Below are 13,909 nucleotides of genomic sequence, written 5' to 3' on the forward strand. Positions count from 1 at the left end.
AAAACCCCTAGCTTCCAAGCCTCGTGGTCGAATCCACTGTCTCCTGTGTGAGATACGTTTCGACCCGGAGCTCCGCCATTAAAATACCTCGTGTTGTTACATCAAGGTGTTGTGTTCTATTCGTGATTCTTGGGTGCACGCTGAATCGGGAGTTGGGTGGGGGTTTCCCCACTAGGTTCTTTCATTGTGAGTCACAGGCTCCTGTCTGTCTGGGGGGTGGGGGGGGAGGATCTCTAACACTTCCCTGACACTACAAAATCAGAAACTATCAAAATTAAATCTTGATACCTGTACTTGACTTTATCTAATTTTGCTATTTTTACCCCAGAATGCATTAAAAAAAAAAAAGCAAGACACACGTTTTAAAAATATTAAACTTTACCTGAAAATCTTCCATGTCCTAAATGGTGTATGATCAAAGGAGGCATCTTAAGTCCTAAAAAGATATTTCGATGGTCAAGTTAGAAGACCGTCAACTCCACAGTGAAACTTCCACCAGCAGCAATGCTTCCTTGTAGCCCATGTCCCCACTCATCAACTGTCAATTCCAAGTCTCTCTACAAGCGAAAAGAAAAAACTGTTTAAATCCACGAATTCTCTAGGAAAGATTCAAAGCTCTCAGAGACTGTGGAACAGTGAGTATAAGCTAAGAACCACAGTAGCAATGTACAGTTTTCTAAACTGGGGGTGCACACTTGCCTAGTATTACAAGGTCCCAGATTTAATCCTCAACACCCCAAATGACTTAAGAAACCTTGCACTTTATCTCACTGACTTTAGCTCCCCTTTGCTGCACCCTCTTCCTCCCTTCAGTGCCACATGCCACTAGACAAAGGTGACAGAGAAAAGCCATCTTGCCAAAGCACCATAAGATACCTATTACTTAGAGCCAGCAGAGGTTTTTCCATAACCAACTGATTTACTGATAAGCCCCCTAAGAAATGACAAAATGTCTAAGACTGAAAGGCAGATAATACAGTAAAGCTTGGTATGAAATAAGAACAAACACCACGGAGGAATCCTCTTCCATTGAAATACGCTTCATGAAACGTTGCTTTATTTATTTCATGCTAGAGATTGTTACTCGAGATAGGCCCCTCTGTAAGCCTAGTACCTAGAAGATGGAAGGCTTGTGCTACCTAGTTAGTGGCTGAGTGTTTGTCCAACATGAGAGAAAGCTCTGCATGGGCGGAAGGGGAAGTCTGTGGTATTTTCTTAGTCCATTCACAGTTGCGTGATCACCACAAAAAGAAATTCAGTGACCACTCTCTACCGTTCCCTCTTCTCAGCCTGTCTCCAGGAGTCGTCAATTCTGGACATTTCACATACAGGAAGTGGAAGAGCATGCCCTGTTTTGGTGAGGCTGACTTCTTCCACTCAGCACACTTAGGACTGTCCACACTGTAGAACACAGCACCCTTAACTTTTTATGGCTAAGGGCAATACCACTGCTCAGGTGCACCATTTTGCACTCACCAAGTGACAGCATTTGGCTGCTTCCACTTTTTGAATTATTGCGAATAAAGTTGTTATGAATCCTTGTTTACAAGGCTTGTATGAACCTGTTTTTTTTTTCTTTTCTTCCTCCTTTCCTTCTTCCTCCTTTCCTTCTCCCTCCTTCTCCTCTTCTGTTTGAGACAGGGTCTGTCTGCATAGCCCTGGCTGTATTGGCACTCACGGAGACCACCTGCCTGCCCCTCCCCCATGCATATACAGCCTTGCCCAGCCCAATGTGCTTGAATATATTCTTAGGAACTGAATTACTCTTACGGTAACTCAATCATAAAAGAACTGGACGATGGGACTAGAGAGATGGCCCCACAGTTCAAAGCAACTGCTCTTCTCCCAGAGGACCCGAGTTCCATTCCCAAGCACCCATGTAGGCTACCTCACAACTGTCTATAATTCCAGATCCAGGGATTCCTATGTCCCCTTCTGGCCTCTGAGAGTACTACACATACATGCCACACACACTCAGAGACATATCTACATACACATTAATACATTTTTAAAAGAATAACTGAATGTTTGTTCTTGAGAAACTGCCAGGCTGTTTTCCAGAGGCAGCTCCATTTTACCTCTCAGCAGTGATGTGAGAGCGACTCGACTGTCCCATACACTTGTTACTGTCATTCCATCATTCTATCAGAAAAGGTATGCTTGTGCTCTTTAAAAGTCCGTATGCACCCTCACAGACACAGTATTAGGATGCAGGGCCTTTGGGAGGGGAGCAGATGATGTTTAGGGTTAGTGTTTATGGTGGTTGGTCTTGGCTGTCTTCTTTTTTATTATTATTATTAGATATTTTCTTTATTTACATTTCAAATGTTATCCCCTTTCCTAGTTTCTCCTCTGAAAATCCCCTATTTCCTCCCCTCAACTCCCACCTGCTCCCCAACCCACCTACTCCTGCTTCCTGGCCCTGGCATTCCCCTATACTGGGGCATAGAACCTTCACAGGCCCAATGGCCTCTCTTCCCATTGATGACCAACTAGGACATCCTCTGCTACATATGCAGCTAGAGTCATGAGTCCCACCATGTGTTTTCTTTGATTAGTGGTTTAGTCCCAGAGAGCTCTGGGGGTACTGGTTAGTTCATATTGTTGTTCCTCCTATGGGCCTGCAAACCCCTTCAGCGCCTTGGGTCCTTTCTCTAGCTCCTTCACTGGGCACCCTGTGCTTCGTCCAACAGATAGCTGTGAGCATCCACTTCTGTATTTGTCAGGCACTGGCAGGGCCTTGGTTGTCTTCTTGATGGAAGTCGGATCACCATGGAAACAAGCCACTGGGCATGTCAATAAGGAAGTTTCTAGATTAGATTAAGGGACATGGTTAGAGCCACTCTGAACGAGGGCAGAGCAACACTATTGGTTGGAGTCCTGAAATGAATTAAAAAGGATTTATTTATTTTTAATTTATTGTCTATGAGTGATTACCTGCATGTATGCAAATGTACCAAACACAGGTAATGCCTGTAGAAGACAGAGCAGTGCCCCTAGAGCTGGAATTACAGACAGTTGTGAGCCCCCATGGGTGTGCTAGAAACCAAACCTGGGGACACATCTTCTGACCCCTTCAGGCATTGCATGCATGTGGTGCATTTACATACATGCAGGTAAAACACTCAAATACATAAAATAAAACAGTCTAATAGCATTCAGTGAGGCAAGCAGCACCTGACACTTAAATATTAAGCTGAACTGACAATGTACTTTATGGGAGTAAAATATGTCGCTATACAAGCCTAAATCCAAGGCAACCTGGAACTCAGTTAATCTGACTTGACTTTCCCTTGTCTGTGGAATACTGTAGGGCAACCTGACAGCTCTGAGGAAAAAACATCTCTAGGTGCTTTTTGGGAAAGTAGCTCTGAGCTCTCCTGATCTCAAAGGCCTTAGATAAGGCCTGACACACTCAGCAACTCCCTCTGCCCTTAAATACACCAAACTATAAAATAGAGCTTCTCCCTTTTCCACACAGAAGAAATCCACAGAGCCTGTGCATCTCTCTGTGTTCAGTCACTCCTCTAGGAATCCTAGGCTCTACCCGCTGCGGCACTGGCCCTGGCAATACCCAAATAGCTTTTTGGAGCATGAGCACAAAGGCAAGCCAGGAAGATCAGGGAATGCTTTCCTAGCAAAGGGGACCCCTGAGCTGAAGTTTTAGCAATAATCTCCAAATTGGTGAAAGAACCTAAATAGGAACAGCAGCAGAGTTCATGTGCATGGAATTCTGTGACAACAATCAGCTCAACTCTGGTCCTCTGTGTCCATCACTGTTCTTCCTAAACTGATACAATCTAACAGGCTCAGACCAAACTGACACAATCTAACAGGCTCAGACCAAACTGACACAATCTAACAGGCTCAGACACAAACTAACACAATCTAACAGGCTCAGACCAAACTGACACAATCTAACAGGATCAGATACAAACTGACACAATCTAACAAGCTCAGACAGAGTTTGTGATAGCCTTCTTATTTCTTTACACAGTTGCTATACCTCCTGTAACCAAAGGAACATCTCTTTCCTACCCCTTACTACCTAGACTATTTTACCTGGGTATAAAAGTCCAGGGCAAGCAGAGTCTTGACAAAACAAACAAACACTGAAGGCAATCAGAGGTGATGACTTATATCATAATACTAGCATTTAGGTGACTATGGCAAGAAAGACTGGGTATTCAAGACCAACCTGATTTACAAGGGAGATTCTGTCTCAAAAACCAAGGATGGGGATAGCTCAGTGACAGAGAGCCTGCCTAGAATTTTGGGGGAGTTGGGGAGGAAGACAGAAAAGAAAAGGAAAAAACCCTTGGTCTCAATCCCTAGTAGTACAAAAAGAAAAGGGAAAAAAATGACAAGTAAAACATTAGCTAAACTTTTAATCTTTATATTTTAAAAGATATTATTAGGAAAATATCTGAGAATTGTAATTTTGAAAAGAATCTATATTAATACAGTAAGCATAGAGAGCTCCTACAAATTCAATAATAACAATGTTATTTAAATAACATCCAGTTCTTGTTATTGAAATCACATTGTCTGTTAAATATGGTAGTTGGAGGGAGAGGTTAAATATGCTAAAATGGCAGATACTGTTTTACCACACACACACAAATTGTTATAGTTTCCTTCTGTTGCTGACCAAAAGCTTCTTGGGGAGAGAGGGGTCTTCCATGCTTAGGCTTCCAGGTCCTAATCCATCACTGAGGGAAGTCAGATTAGGGACTTGATGAGAGGCAGGAACCATTCAGGAACATTGCTTGATGCACAGGCTCATGCTTAGCTAGCTTTCTTAGCCTAGGACACCTGCCTAGGGAATGGTGCTGCACACAGTGGACTGGGCCTTCCCACATCAATTAAACAAGACAATCCCCCAAGAAAGAAGACCAATATGATAAAGACAATTCTGACTGAGGGTCTTTTCTTTCCCCAAGTCAGTCTAGGCTGTGTCAAAGTGACAGTTAATGCTAGCTAGGACAGCAAGTCGTAAGAGAAACAAACTAAACCCCAATGATAACATACTACTTCAGTCTTGCTAAGATGGCAGTAATAAAGAAGATAAATTATGGGGTGGGCAGTGTTGCTCAATTCCCTAAGCATGCACAAGCCCAAAAAGCATTGATGCGAACACAACACACTCAGGACCCTCATAGATTACTGGTGGAAATATAAACTGGAATAAGAGCTTCGAAAAGGAGTGTGGCAGTTCCTCAAAAAGGCAAACTCGACTTTACCATATGACCTTTAACCTTATGGCCTTAACCTTACCATGTGATTCCACTCTTACTTTGCCAAGAGAAATGAAACAGAGGGCCATTAGTCATAATAGCTACAAGTAAAACAATTTAGATGCCAGGGCTACACAGAGAAACCCTGTCTTGAAAACAGGAAAGGAAACCAAAGTAAAACAAAAAGAAACTAAGTTCTGACAACATGCTGCAGAGTGGCTGAACTGCAGAAACATGCTAAAGCAAGCGCCACCTACAACAAAAATTAATAATGAAATCAGACCTGTAAGTTAGACAAGAAGGCCCAAGGTAGCTGGTTAAGACTTTTTTTTTATTTTTAGCTTTTACTTAAAATATAGTTAAAATACATATTCACTTAATAAGACTTGGGCCATTTAGAAGGCTCAGAGGGTAAAAGAATAGTATGTGATCATCAAGCCCGACAAGATAAGTTCCCTGACGTAGGATGGAAGAGCCAGCCTCTGACATCCACACGTTCATGGGCCCACGAACCTATACACACCAAATAAATAAATGTTTAAAACATAAAACTTTCAGCAGACAAAATCGTAATGATCTTCCTAACCATTCTTTTAAAGTAAAACAGAAAAATACTGTAGCTGTCAGGTTACACACATCTGAAAGACAGAAGTGTCTTTCTACAAAAATCTGGAAACAGGGTCTGGAAACCCCACTGGTCAGTTCACTGTCACCAGGGTTGGCAGAGTGAGGCAAGCAGGAGATTCCTGCAAAGTCTCGACAGAGGGCAGCACTGAGCTAATCCCACTCTCACATTACAGGAAAGCCAGGGCAGATCTTAGCTTCAGCAGCCTACATCACAGCTAAAATACAAAGATTAGAAACAGTTGCTGGTGGAGGGCACTTTCTAGAATCAAAGTGCATCCCAGGCATTATACCATAAAATAAAGTTGAATCGTGCCAGTTTCTCCTTTCTTCAAACAGGATCACACTATGTAGCCCCAGCTGTCCTGAAACACCCTATGTAGACCAGGCTGGCCTTGAACTCATAGATCTGCCTGCTTCAGCTGGGATTGAAGGCCTGAACCACCATGCTCACTAAACACTCTTTAATTATTAAAATACCTCTTTCGGACAGAAACCTCAGAATCAACCTCTGACCCCAAGGCTGGCCAACTACTAAGCCTCAGGCATCCCCAATCAAGGCTGAGAGAAAAGATAACGAGGAAAGCAAATTCTATCTACCCTGCCCTGCTTTACTGGGGAGAAATTCACAGACTATTAAACATAGCTCTGCAGTATACCTTATATGGAAGAAGGTCCCAGGTTCCATCTCAGCACCACAAAAAAAAAATTCAAACATCAGACAATCGGAATAATATCACATCATCACAGAAGTACAATTACAGCGACAGTAACACACACACACACCACCACCACCACCACCAACAACAACACAATGATCTGGTGTGCTCTGAACCTATACTGGTCTCTTAAAAACCATCAAAATATCAGGCAGAGAGCATGCTGACTATCTCAAAGCACTTTTTTTTTCTTTTTACATTTACTTATTGGGGTTGGAATGTGCTCCCATGCCACAGCACTGGTATGGAGGTCAGAGAACAACTTGAAGTTCCCTCCTTCCATCGTGTCCTGGGGACTGACTGACTTATCTGCTGTGCCAGCTTCACAGCCCCATCCCTGCCCATTTCAAAGGTGAGAAAACAGGCACAGAGGGGGTGTGATTTGCCCCAGGCCCCCTTTTCTTCTTCCTTTTTCCCCTTCCTCAGCCTTTCCTCTCCATTATCTTCCTCCCTCTATCTCTAGCTTTGTCTTTTTTTTTCTTTTCTTTTCTGCAATCCAATTCCCTCTCTCACTCTTTAGAGCCACATTCAATTTTTGTGTACTGCACACAGCTGTTCAGAATGTTGAGTGTATGGCAGAAAAGACAGAATTTCGGCACCCAAAAGCTTCAGTTCTATTAAAAGAGATGGCAATGGGGGCATCGTGGTGTGTGCCTTTATCCTAGCACTCAAGAGGTGGAGGCAGGCTGGATCTCTGCGTTAAAGGCCAGACTGGTCTACACAGTGATTCTAGACCAGCTAGGACTGGCTACAAAGTGAGACTTCATCTCAAAAAACAATGACACTTATCCAAAGACCACCACCCACAGTTGTGACACACGGGACACACTGCCTATAAAGGGACGCATGCATGTACTTGCGCACGCGCGCACACACACACAGGCAAATACACACAGACATGCACATAGGCACACACACACACAAGCCAAGTTTTTCATCTCTGTGAGGATGCTCACTGGCCTCACTATGGAGGAATGAAGCCAACATGCATGGGAATAAAGGTTTTGCCTGCTTATTTTCTCCTTTGGGGGAGTGGGGACAGGTTGCTAGGGTTTGTTTTGTTTTGTTTTCCCTTAGTGATATTGATGAATCTGTGATCAATTTACTTCTGAAGACTGGCTGTTGCGTGAACTATTGTAAGCATCTATTAATATCCTGTCTGGAAAGCATAAATGTAAGAAAAAGTTTACATAAGACAATTATTTCCACCATTACCACCTCTACCTTTAGTAAAAAGGATTAAATCCAAGTTCTTGCACAACCTTGTAAGCTTTTTACCCAGCAAACTAGTAAGCTGCCCCACACTGACACTCCAGTAAGTACTGCCTGCCAATAAAACTACTGGTTTGCCGGGTGTGGTGGCACACGCCTTTAATCCCAGCACTCGGGAGGCAGAGGCAGGCGAATCTCTGAGTTCGAGGCCAGCCTGGTCTACAGAGTGAGTTCCAGGACAGCCAGGGCTACACAAAGAAACCCTGTCTCATAAAACCAAAAATCAAAAAAAAAAAAAAAACAAAACAAAAACCAAACCCAAAAACAAAAGAACAAAAAAACAACAACAAGAAAGCCCTACTGGTTTGCCAAGTTGAACTTTGGTGGAATCATTAATGTGGTCTGTCATTGACTATAACTGGGACACTCAGCTCTAATCTCTACAGTGTGGTACGTGAGCAGGGGACCAAGGGAACAAGGGCCTAGGTGGACAAAATAGAAGCAGAAATGACAAGTTAGAGGTTTGATTCAGAATTGTGAGTGAAAACTACTTACTTTGCATGAATATGATTTATTTTGCATGACGACTTAGCTGTGCCAAGGATTAGTGGATCAAACACTGGTCCTGATGATTCTAAGAACCTCTTTTTGTAAATCAGTAGATTTCAAATAAAGCAAATTGCCTGCCATAATATAGGTAGGCCTCGTGACCACTGACACCCCCACACCCCCCAAAAAGGGAAGCTTAAAAGGCTTTCTCATCTGAACTGCAACAAGATTGGCTTCTCTGTGGGTCTACTGCCTGAGAGCTACCCTGATGACACATGAGCCTCCATAAACAACATATAAACGGTTTCTTTTTACACACACACACACACACACAATTTGTTGCATTCTTTGGAGAGCCCTGACAAATGCAATTCATTGACATCCTTGTTTATAATTGTGAACTATTTTTAGGAAATTACTGCCTATCACTTGGGGACTCATAAAATATCTACTTGAGCACAAGTGGGAAGATATCCATGCCTTATTAAAAATGAAGGGAGCAGTGTATACTCAAGTAGTAAACTGTGACTCCATTCATGATTCTTTTTTTTTGGGGGGGGGGAGGGGTTGGGGGTTTTTCGAGACAGGGTTTCTCTGTATAGCCCTGGCTGTCCTGGAACTCACTTTGTAGACCAGGCTGGCCTCGAACTCAGAAATCTGCCTGCCTCTGCCTCCCGAGTGCTGGGATTAAAGGCGTGTGCCACCATGCCCGGCTCCATTCATGATTCTTAAGAGGAAGAAAGAAAGAACAGCCAGGCATGGTGGCCCATGTATATAACCCCAACCAGGGACATCACCAGTTCAAACCACACAGGGCTACACAGTGAGTGCCAGGACAGCCTGGAGTATTGTCACAAAAAAAACAAAGGGGGTGGGCGTGGGGAACAGGATTAGGGATGAGTTTAGCTGGAAGAGCACTGGCTTGGCATGCACATACAGAGCACAGTCCTCTGCAGTACATAAACTGGCTGTGGGGGTGCAGACCTGTAATCCCAGCACTCTGGAGAGGCCTGGAGAATCAGGACCTCAAGTCCATGCTCAGCTATGCAGCAATTTTGAGGTCAGCCTGGGAAACATGACATCTAGCCTCAAAGTAATAATTATAATGAGGAGGAGGATAAAATAAAAAAAGAAAGAAGCAGCCAGGCAGTGTAGGGGAATGTTTTTCTGCACAGCATATTCCAATGCTGATTTCTGTACCTGCAGTGTAGAGTTTGGCATTGTCATTATTATGAAGCATTTCCTCACTCAGTATTTTGTAAAAGATTGTTCTCCACTAATGATTGGCTAATAAAGAGCTGATTGATACAGCTGGGTGGAGAGTTAAGACAGGACTTCTGATATCAGTATGTGGGGGGCTGGGGGGCTCCCAGGTAGAGAGTCCTTCCTGGTTAAGAGCACCTACTATTCTTGCAGAGGACCCAGGTTCAATTCCCAGCACCTACTTAATACAAGCCTCACAAGTCTCTGTAACCCTAGTTTCAGAGAATATCCTCTTCTAATCTCTCCAGGTACACATATGGTGTGTGTGTGTGTGTGTGTGTGTGTGTGTGCAGGCAAAATACCCATGCACACACAATGTGATTCATAACAGTAATAATTGATCCTGGAACTATGGTCCCAGGGTGGATACTGAGCACATGACATCCCTCCCATTTCCCCATCAAACTCCTGAGCTTCTTTAACCTTCCCATGCTGTAGTGTAAGGAAGAACTAAGCAAGGCCAGCAAACCCACCTGGATTCAGGGGCTCATAAGTGACAGGAAAGTCACCAACAATCAAAGAGGACAGAAGCGGGCTGCACTCATCAGATTAGCAACTTCCTGTCCCTCCCTCAGCCACTTCCCCAGGAGGTTTCGATTGCCTTTGAGAAGTGAGCCTCAGGAGGTGTTTGACAGTCCCAGCAAGTGTCCAACCCCCTCTTCCCTGGCAGCAGCAGCTCTGGCTGAACTTAAGCTACACTTTCCTTTTGTAAACTGAGGAAGTTATCAAATATTTATTATGCCATATCCCTGAGCTCTTTTATTGTGGCAGATATACATAAAAATATAGAACTCTCACCATCCTAGGTCTTAATTTTTTTAATTAAATCAATTTTAAATTTAATTTTTCTCTTGAGCTTTGACCTAGCAGAGCTCCTCCTGTCTCTGCCCAACTACTCTGTTTGGTTTTAAGACAAGGTCTTAAACCAGGTGTGGTGAAGCAGGCCTTTAATTCCAGCACTCCAGAGACAGAGGCAGAGGGATCTCTGTGAGTTCAAGGCCATCATGGTTTACATAGTGGACTCTAGGACAGCCAGGCCTAGATAGAGCAGCAGCGTTTCTCAACATGTGGGTCACGACCTCTTTGGAGTCCCAGGTGAGATATCCTTCCTATCAGATATTTACATTGTAATTCATAATGTAAGGAACTGAAAATCACTGAAGGAAGACCCCAGACTCAGACTGCATGCAAAGACAAAGAGCATTTGTTCTGCAGAAACAACCAGCATGTGGGGGTCAACCATTCTATAAAACGGCGACCCCAGACAAAGGCATGCAGGCCTTCTTATAGGGAATGGGGGGAGGGAGACTCTAGAAGGATTAGGTAATCTAAAATCTCATTGGTTGGTGCTGGGGGTGGGGATCACAGGTGATCGGTGGTCTGCATTCCTGTATCATGTGATAAAATAGGGGTGCACAGGCCTTATAGGGAACTCTAGAAGGATTAGGTAATCTAAAATCTAATTGGTGCGGGGGGGGGGGTCACAGGTGGTCAGTGGTCTGTATTTCTGTCATGAACATTCAGCCATATGATAAAATAGGGCTACCCAGCACAGATGGCCTATTCTGGGTATTTCCCCATTTTTTTGTGGCAATCCCAAGCCTGTTCTTCGGAAGGGGGTTTTATGATCTTGTTCTGGGTTCTATGGTCTGTTCCTAGAGCTGCTGTCTTATGACTTAGTTTCTAGGGCTTATGGTTTATTCCTGAAGCTGGTGCCCTACAGCCTTTTTTTTTTTTTTTTTAAATCAGGCCTGGTCTTTAAATGTAGACAAATGGCATTTATATTGTCCTTTCAATATAGTAGCAAAATTACAGATATGAAGTAGCAATGAGAATAATTTCATGGTTGGGGGTCGCCACAACATGAGGAACTGTGTTAAAGGGTCACAGCCTTGAAGGTGATAAACACGGATATAGGAAGACACTTTCTCAAAAACAAACATCGACAAGAGCTTACTATTGCAAAGAGAAACTCCTGGAGAGAAACTGTGTTTGTGAATGAAAACTGAAAGGATTCTGTGTCTGCAGCCTGGTTGGAGTTTCAGTCTCTGGAGAGTTTGGAATGTTACAGGTCCTGAGGTTAATAACTGCCTTGGGCTAAATTCTGGACCTCCTTGTCCACCTCTGTGTCAGAACTAACATCTTGTGACAATAGATTAAAAACCTTTTAGAATCTATTAACCTAGCAGATAACTAGTTTCTACCAACCTGAAACCTCAGAATGGGATTTGAGAGCATCTAAAGCCTATAGAAAAATTTACCCCATCTCAAGGTACCCACTGTTACCCCATCTCACCACACTCACTACCCCTCTGATGTACACCACCAATGGATGTTAAACTTGCCTTGATTTATGACTTTCTTTGTTCTGTAAAACTATAATAATTTTGTGGACCTGCTTCCACATAGAAGTAACCTAAATCTGTATTCCTGGACTCTGGCCACTAATAATAGTTCCAAAAGAGAGCTGTACTTTTGACTCTATATAGTCCAGGCTGGTCTCCAACTTGTGTTTCTTCTGGCTTAGCCCCCATGTGCTGGGTTTTCAGTCAAGAGCCAATCCACTCAGGTTTGGGGTTTTCTTTGTTTTTGTTTTTGAAACTGGGTTTCTGTGTATTTTTGGCTGTCTTAGAACTCACACTGTAGACCAGGCTGGCCTTGAACTCACAGAGATCTGTCTGCTTCTGCATCTGTTTCTCCCTCCTAAGTCCCTGGGATTAAAGGCCTATATCACCACTGTCCAGCAAAAAGCTTTTTATAAACCAGGAATGGTGGTGCAGGCCTTTAATCCCAGCACTACTCAGGAAGCTTGACAAGTGGAGCTGTAAATTTGAAACCAACATGTTCTACACAGCTAGATACTACATCTTTTTATTGATCTTTTATTTCACCATCCTAAATTATTTGCTTATTCTAATTATTTATTGGTGTGCTTATCATTTTACATCCAGGGTTACATCAGCTACATTTTACTTCTTGCTTTCTGACCTAATTCCTTTCCTTCTTTTCTTCCTTTTTCTTTCTTTTCTCCTTCCTCCTTCCTTCCTTCCTTTCTTCTTCTCCTCTCCTTCCTCTTCCTTCTCTTTCTTTTCTTCCTCTTCTTCCTCCTCCTCTTCCTCTTCTTTCATCTTCCTCCTTCTTTCTTCTTTTTCTTTCTTCTTCTCCTCATGCTCCTCCTCCCCCTCTTCCTCTTCTTTCTTTCTTCTTCCTCCTCTTCTCCTCCTCCTCCTCCTCTTATTCTCCTCTTCCTCCCTCCTCTTCTTCCCTCCTCTTCCTCCCTCTTCTTCCTCCCTCCTCCTCCTCCTTCTCCTCCTCCTCCTCCTCTTATTCTCCTCTTCCTCCCTCCTCTTCTTCCCTCCTCTTCCTCCCTCTTCTTCCTCCCTCCTCCTCCTCCTTCTCCTCCTCCTCCTCCTTCCCCTTCATCTAACTGCCCCAACTTGCACCTCCAGCACAAAGTCGAACAAAAATGCTGAGAGTGGGGACTGGAGAGATGGCTTAGTGATTAAAGCCCTGGCTGCTTAAGGATGGGGCTGTGCTAGCCCCATCATTCACAGGGTGGCTCATAATCATCTATAATGACCTCTTTTGATCCCCCTGGGTACCAAGCATGCACATGGTGCACAGATATGCATGCAGAGAAAGACCTGGGTACATCAATAACTTTTTAATGTGTTAAGAGTAGAAACATACATAGGCAGGTAGTGGTGGCACACACCTTTATCCCAGCGCTCAGTAGGCTTAGGCAGACAGGTCTTGGAGTTCCAGGACAGCAGGGCTACTCAGTGAAGCCCAGTCTCAAAAGAACCAAAACTAAAACCAAACCAAACAAACAAAAAACCCAGTAGGAACTCTTCTCTTTTCCCCGTTGGAGGAAAGCATGCAGGCTTTCACCACAGATACATGGTTCACTACATATGTTTAAGTTGTATATATGCCCTTGATCATGTCGAGGCCGTACCCTTCCATTGTATTCCTTCTGCTGCTGTGGTAAAACCATGATAAAAAGCATGCACTATGCCTAAGCTGTGTACGGTGACTTTACACTCTGAGCCAACTTGCAGGCAGGCCCTGTACTTTGTTTTTGTTTCCTGTTTTTGAAACATTGTTGGATTACAGGGGTCCATTCATTTCATTTTTGTCTCCACTCTGAAACTAGATCATAAGTCTCCAGTAGCAGACCCCAAAGTCCAGGAACAAGACAATAAAATCCCCCACCTGAGGAGCAGCCTGAAGAGAAACATGATTGAGAGATGTCTCATCTCAGGATAGGCCATCTGTGCTGGGCAGCCCATCTGGTGGTTAATC

General features: G+C 43.6%; 1 long non-coding RNA gene across 2 annotated transcripts in view; it reads right to left on the minus strand.

The window, feature by feature from the left end:
* The window catches only part of LOC110300738, a 62,548-nt gene that overhangs the window by 46,374 nt on the left and 2,265 nt on the right, over nt 1-13,909 (minus strand). For both annotated transcript variants that reach the window (XR_002378611.1, XR_002378610.1), the window contains exon 2: nt 383-557. This is a non-coding gene — a long non-coding RNA (uncharacterized LOC110300738). The remainder of the gene's footprint in view (nt 1-382; nt 558-13,909) is intronic.

The sequence above is a fragment of the Mus caroli genome, chromosome 8, assembly GCF_900094665.2.
Source record: "Mus caroli chromosome 8, CAROLI_EIJ_v1.1, whole genome shotgun sequence".
NCBI classification, from domain to species: Eukaryota; Metazoa; Chordata; class Mammalia; order Rodentia; family Muridae; genus Mus; species Mus caroli.